The following is a 6,908-nucleotide window of genomic DNA, read 5'->3' on the forward strand; positions in this document are numbered from 1 at the left end:
TGGTCCCACCATTAAGAAACAAGTTAACATCAGAAAAACTATAAATCTTAACACTAAATCAACATGAACACTCTAAATTTACCTCACTTATTACAAATGAGTTATGTGCTACATTCAGAACAGAATAAGAATAAAAAACAACTTCTTAATGTTTTTGCCCCCCTGGTTTTGCTCATACTGGACACCAGTAATTTCAATCACATTTCCATTTAATCAGTATTTTTTGAGTATTAATTATGAGCCAGAAATAGTCCTAAGCAGTGAGAATAGACTAATGATCATACAAACATGTTTCCTAGCTCCATGGAGACAAAAGGAAGTAAAATAAATAAGTGAAATAATTTGAAAATGTAATGCATTATGGCAAGAAATATACCAAGAGGGAGATAAAAATTGGTAAAAGTTTATTAGGTATGGCTCTACTATATAAAGGGTGGTCAGGCAAAGGATGTGAGAAACATGACACTCTGGTAGATGTAGGACAAATTGATGGATGAACCTAGACCTTTTGGGAAATGCCATAGTTTGAAGTACTGAGGCTCTGTGAGATCCAGAAATTTTTCCAAGGTCATCGACCTAGTAAGTAGTAGAGACAGAATTGAACTTAAGTGGTTTTGTCTCCAGCTGCCACATAAGATTGTAATATTTAGTCACATCCACTCAGAAATTTTTGAATAGCTGAAAACTTACAAGGAGTGAAAAACCCAGAAAGGATACGAAAGTGACCATATGAGAATGTTAACCCTTCATATGTATAGTTTAGTCAAATGTTTGTGGGTTAACAAGTTCAATTAAAAGGGACGCTTTATATAATTTTATGTAACAGAATATCATTGTCTTTGGTGTCAGAAAAATAAGAAATTGAATGTGAAATTGTCATTTGTTAGTTGTGTAATCTTATGCTCATTGAATAACTTATCTGTGACTTGATTTCTTCATATTCAAATGGAGATAACAGTTATCATATTGTTACATTGTTAGGATTAAATTAGGCAATATAAGTAAAAATACCTCACTTATTTAATGCTTAGTAGTTGTAATTTCCATTTCACATTGTAGCACATTTTACTTTTTTATTTAAAATGACATCTAAATACAATTTTGTTGTGAGTTGGTTCCTGAATTTTATTCGAAGACTTTCATTGCGCATATAAACAATCTAAAAAGAAAATGGATTTATAGGTAGTATTTGAGAGAAAAGAAAAACCCCAGTGACCTCTTCCACATAAGATAGGCAAGAAATCATTTTAATTCAATTTAGAGTAAGTAATGAATTCGATTTGTTAAAATTGCTTATATTCTTTGAGAAAGTTAGATACAAATAAAATGAATCTAAAAAGTCATTAGCTTCTGTATGAGCAGTATATTTATTTACTCACCTGAATCACATATCATGAATATTATAAATCATGTGAACAAAAGTAGCTAGAACAACTATTTTAAATTTTTCTTGAAGTACAATTTGTATATGTAAATTTTTATTTCTAAAACTAATATCTTCGTTTTAATCCCAAATCCCATGATCACATTTGCCAGAATATATTCAATACATTTGTATGCATAGTATATACCCTCTATTTTTATATGTGTGTATGTGTGTGTATAAATCCATATGGAATTTCAAGTTAGAAGCCCTAGTTATGAGATAATGAGCCAGTCACTTACTCCTTTGATTCACACTTTTTTTGTAATCTGGTAAATAAGGATGACAATAATATCTAAATTGGAGAGTGTCCATGAGAATTTAAAAAGATAATACAAAGGGAAATCAACTTATAAATTGAGCAAATATTTGTGTTTACAGATGCTCATTGTTATTATTCATTTTTACTCTGTTGCTGCCATGAAAATTTTTTTTCAAGTTATCAAGTTCATTTACAATATTCAGTTTAGGAACCCATGTATCTCCTCCACGTTTCTTCTCTCATGCAAGTACTGCCAACGTAATACAGCCAAAGCCAACGTTTTTCATTCAATTTATTCACCTTCGCCTAAAAAACAAAGAAATTAAAACCTGAGTTTTTTCTTCCTCTATTTCCTTTCTTAATGAGATTACTGGCCATCTCAGAGACGGGACGAATTGACTATTCTGTGTTAGTAGATGGAGAAATTATCTCATAAGAACGAGGCAATGGTAGATGGAACATGCTCACAATGGGCAAAGGATCTCTGTATTACTACTCCTGCCCCTGCTTATCACACTGCTAACACTTCCTGAGGGTTGAATGTGCAAAACACTGTGCTAAGCATTTTCTAGTATTTAACTCACGTAAACCTTATAACAACCCTGTAAAATGCTGTTACTTTCTTATACCCATTGTAAATATAAGGAAACTGATGCTTTACAAGTTCGAAGACCTGTGATTAATAAAGTTCGGTCATAGAATTTAATTATAATTCTTACATTCTTAACTGCTGTGCTAATTATTGAGAAAACAAAGTTCAAATGATGAAGTTGAGACTCCAGTGGCAGGTTCAAAGTGACCCAGATGCTGCATGACATCATGAGATTTGTTACAGATCTGCACAGTATCTGAGAGATGACACACTTCCACAAGGTCTCATTGCTCTGACCTTGTAGATTGGGTTCTATGATTCACCGTACTTTCCCCTAAATCACAGATTTTTAAATAAGAAATAAAGCAAATTAACATAATCTATTTTACCCTGCGTATTTTTAAAATTTATTATCTCATTCTCTGAGGCAGGTTTCCATTATTTTTCAACAACAAAACAATCAAAAAAAGGAATAGACATGCTAGATACAATGCAGTGAAACATTAATAAATGTATTCAAAGTCACTGGCAAAAATTGTCTAAAGAAGTATATCATAAATAATTGATTATTTTAAGTATGTTGCTATATCCTGAAAATTTTGGAGCAAAAGCAGTTTAGCCTGTTTTGAGTTTGGGGAACGTTTGCTTTCTGTTCTAAAGAGTACAAGACATTTTCTTTCATGAAACTTAAAAATAACTGACAATCTTCTGAACTTCAGTTTCTGCAAAAGGAAGGAGAAATCCAGTTTACAAAAATTGACTTTGTGTTAAAAATATATATTTGAGAACATGTTTTAAAAGCAATATCAATTCTTTCCTCACTCTAAATGTTGCTGTTTGGTGAATTCTTAAAGAGGAATACTTGCTGTTTGCCAAACAAGGCAATTATGCTTCTGGCAGTGCAACCAATAGCTTTAGGTTAACTAATTTTTTTCAAGTATAATGTAGTATTGGAAGTCTTATTAAAAGAAGGACGTAGGATAGAAGTGAAAATATGGCAATTAAAATGTTCCTTTTTAATTGATTTTTCTTTCTCTTCTACTATGTTCCTCATCTTACTCTTATAAGAAATTAATAAATAATTTGTAGTTATTAGAAATTGTTAGAAATGCCTTGATGTCTTGAAACATCATATGGCTAGTTTAGGCTATAATATACTTAAACTTTTTTAAAATTAGTTATTCTAGGGATGAGATGAGGATGATGAGGTTCAGGACACAGCATCCCAAAATATGACACCTTAGCATATTGAATATTTAAGCTGAAGGAACTTGAGAAAACAGTAGAAGCAGGAAAGTCACTCTGACCTTTCCTTTGCCCTTCTTCTCTGAAACAGCTCACAACCCCTCATGTGAAAGATTTTCCCTGTACCTGGAGAAGCCTCCTTATCTCCAAAGACAAAAGGACACAGAGAAGAATCCTAAGAGGCGTTGCTAAGCTTCCCCCACTCATACTCCTTAACCTGTATTCCTGTATGACTGCTCACTTCATCAAACCTCGTAAAGAATACTCAGGTTTACCTGTTTCTTTAATTCTTCATTTCCTTATGAAGGCTCTCATGTCACATACAACTTATATTAAATAAATATGTGTGCTTTTCTCCCATTAATCTTTCTTTGTTAGCTTAATTTTCAGACCCAGCAGGGATCCTAAGAGGGTCTTATAAACTTTTTTCTCCCCTACATGAATCTGAGAAGAAAGAATGTAAATGAAGATCAAATAGCATTTATACAGGCTTATCTCTACCTGCTCCATGAGAAGTTCAGCTTCACACAAAATTCTCATTCTAAAAAGTTCTAAAAGTCCTCAAAATCACCTCTCTGTACTCTATGAAATCTTCTTGTCTACTAGTTGAAATTGTTTTTATTTTTAACTTTTCTTCATTCAAGCTTGTGTAATGCTTCTGCCCTTGCCCATATCTAAAGCAATCACAGTCTATTGATTCTCATTTAGGATGTCACCATTCTTACTGATGGCCTTGCCTTTTGTAAGGTTGTTGATACTCATTATTAAGAGGAGCCAACATTAGTTACTGTCCCAAAGACATTTATTTCCTTTCTAGTCATTTCTTGCCACCAGGGTTTCCAGACCCTGCCCTCCTTATTCTATGCATTGGATACCTGAGGTCAAAAAGATGGCAGTGTTCTAAGAGTAACATTTTCTGTGGCTATTTAAGATACTACAAGATAATATAAGATACAGCATAAGTATAAAACTAACTTTGTGTTTTAATATTCTCTATTCCTATCATCTGGAGTGTAGTTTTCCTCTTACCTCCCTCCTGGCGGTTAATGTGTACGTGCAATACATCTCAACAGTGCAATACATCTCAACAGTGCAATACATCTCAACAGGAAAATACTTTGATCAACTACCAATGGATATGAGGGAGGGGGGAGAAATATAAATAACTAAGGTTTGTTGTTTGCATTGCATTTCTTAAGCACTGTGATAAATGCTAATATAAATTATCTCATTCAATCACTACAGTATCCTGGGGATACAAGCACATAGAGCTGAGTTCGAGGCTTCAACTGGTTAAGAAACTTGTCAGAGGCCAAACTGCTAAGTGGCAAAGCTTGACTTTAAACTTGTGTCTGACTTGTCTAGGGATTTTTTTTCTTTTCTTTCTTTTTCTTTTATTTGTCTGGGAAAGCCTTATAACTTTCCTTAGCTTTTGCTTAGAAGAGCACCATTTCTATTTAATGTCATGTCATATCATGCAAAACAACAAATAATAATAAAAATAGTTACTCTTAATTGTGTCCTTTATGTAAGGTATCAAGTTTGGTTTTGATTAACGAACTAGATATATATTAAGAATATCATGACAATTATTTCACCAAAAGAAGAATAAAAGAAGTGTTACTCTTGAGACAACTTAAAATATTTGTATTTAGACTGTATTGTGGTAAAAAAGAGGGATTAGATATCATGGTGTACTCGTAACCCGATGTTCCTTTTTTGTTTGTTTTTATTTGTAAGGTTTGCTTTAAAATAAAGGATAAAGCTGTGGAACACATAAGAAATAACAGCTAACATTTTTTTTAAGAATGAATAAGCTAATTATTAATAAGCCTATACTTTCTCTGCAGAAATGTTGTGCAAGACAGATGAGAGATGCACAGACTCCATTTCCAATGACAGAAGCAGGAAACTGAGTTTTGAAAAGAATAAGGTCTACTCCAGGTAAGAGCTCTAGCACTTAGTGTATTGAACATCCTTTTCTCAACTCATGTTGGACATGGAAACATACTCTTCAGCTTTCATGGTGACAAGAGCCTGGAATCTTCTAGGACCTGCAATGAGGCCAGTTCATCGACCAGGTAGGATGTCCTTATGCACTGCGTATCATATATAAAATTGAGAATATTTTATCTTGAGATCAAGGATTACAAAAAGCAGGAATGCTGTACTTATTTGCCTAATCTATTTTTATTGTCTACTCCCACTTATTAATAAATGCCTACTCAATATCTTGGATATTACAAGAACACACTTTGATTAACCTTACAGATATGGTATGAAAAGGGGGAATGAACTGTTTTTACTGCTGAAATAGGTCATTCTATCAAGATGGAACATATATATGACTTGAGATATAGCAATAGATCTTAGAGGGGTTCAATAAAAAGTACTTTTAGCCCAATAAAAAGCAAGAAGACCTACAGCCATGCCACCCTGAACACGCCTGATCCCATCTGATCTCAGAAGCTAAGCAAGGTTGGGCCTGGTTAGTACTTGGATGTGAGACCACCTAGGAAGACCAGGTGCTATAGGCGTAAACATAAAAATAAAAAATAAATAAATAAATAAATAAGCAAGAGGACACTAGCAGAGGTTCAGGGACTCTGTTTTCAGCTGAACTGCCCAGATTTTTCAACTGCAAGTTCTTTGAGAGAGTATGCCTCTTTCTTTTTTACCTTTAATAGTTGTAAGACCTCAAGGAAAGGTGTTTTAATTCATTTCTCTGATAATCTTCATGAAGTTCTTAGAATTATATATTAATTGTCTTATTTTAGAGAAAAAGAAAATAAGACTAAGAATTTGAGTAAGAAATCTAAATTCTCACAATAAGGAACAGTAGATCTGGAATTCAATAAAGGTCAGCTTGATAGTAAAACCTATGATCTTAAACACTGCAATATGATACATAGCAAGAAGTCTAAAAAGCTATTTATAGGTCTTTTTTCCAAATTAGGTTTTTCTTTCTCTAGTCATAGAATGATGGTAAGTCTTATACTTACCTTGTTCAAGAATTCTTATCAGGCATAATACCCCAAAGAGGGCAATACTTTAAATTAGTCCAGGCTAGAATTTACATTCAATTAAAAGACATTTATTGATTTTCTACTGCATAAGAGTTATGTGCTAAACACCTTATGAATCAGCATGGACTTGATATTAAAAATAATGTGAAAAAGAAATACTGCAGAATGGCCTCTGGGTTCACTGCATGTACAGATAGCCAATTTCAATTTTTCCTGGACCACCTGAAAGTTTCAACTAAATTAAGCACCTGTAATCACCAGGCGCCTAATTAGAAAAGAGAGGCCTCTACATTAGGTGCACTGAATAAATGAAAAATATTTTAAAAGAATGCATGGTAATGACTCTAATCTCTTCTTTGC

At 33.2% G+C, this 6,908-nt stretch overlaps 1 non-coding gene across 1 annotated transcript; it reads left to right on the forward strand.

Annotated features, from left to right (window-relative positions):
- The first annotated feature begins 5,940 nt into the window (after window positions 1-5,940).
- LOC111746775 lies at window positions 5,941-6,059 on the forward strand. The gene has a single exon (XR_002783261.1). It is a non-coding gene; the product is annotated as a 5S ribosomal RNA (ribosomal RNA).
- The last annotated feature ends 849 nt before the right edge of the window (window positions 6,060-6,908 follow it).

The sequence above is a fragment of the Pteropus vampyrus genome, unplaced genomic scaffold (genome assembly GCF_000151845.1).
Source record: "Pteropus vampyrus isolate Shadow unplaced genomic scaffold, Pvam_2.0 Scaffold200, whole genome shotgun sequence".
Lineage (NCBI taxonomy): Eukaryota > Metazoa > Chordata > Mammalia > Chiroptera > Pteropodidae > Pteropus > Pteropus vampyrus.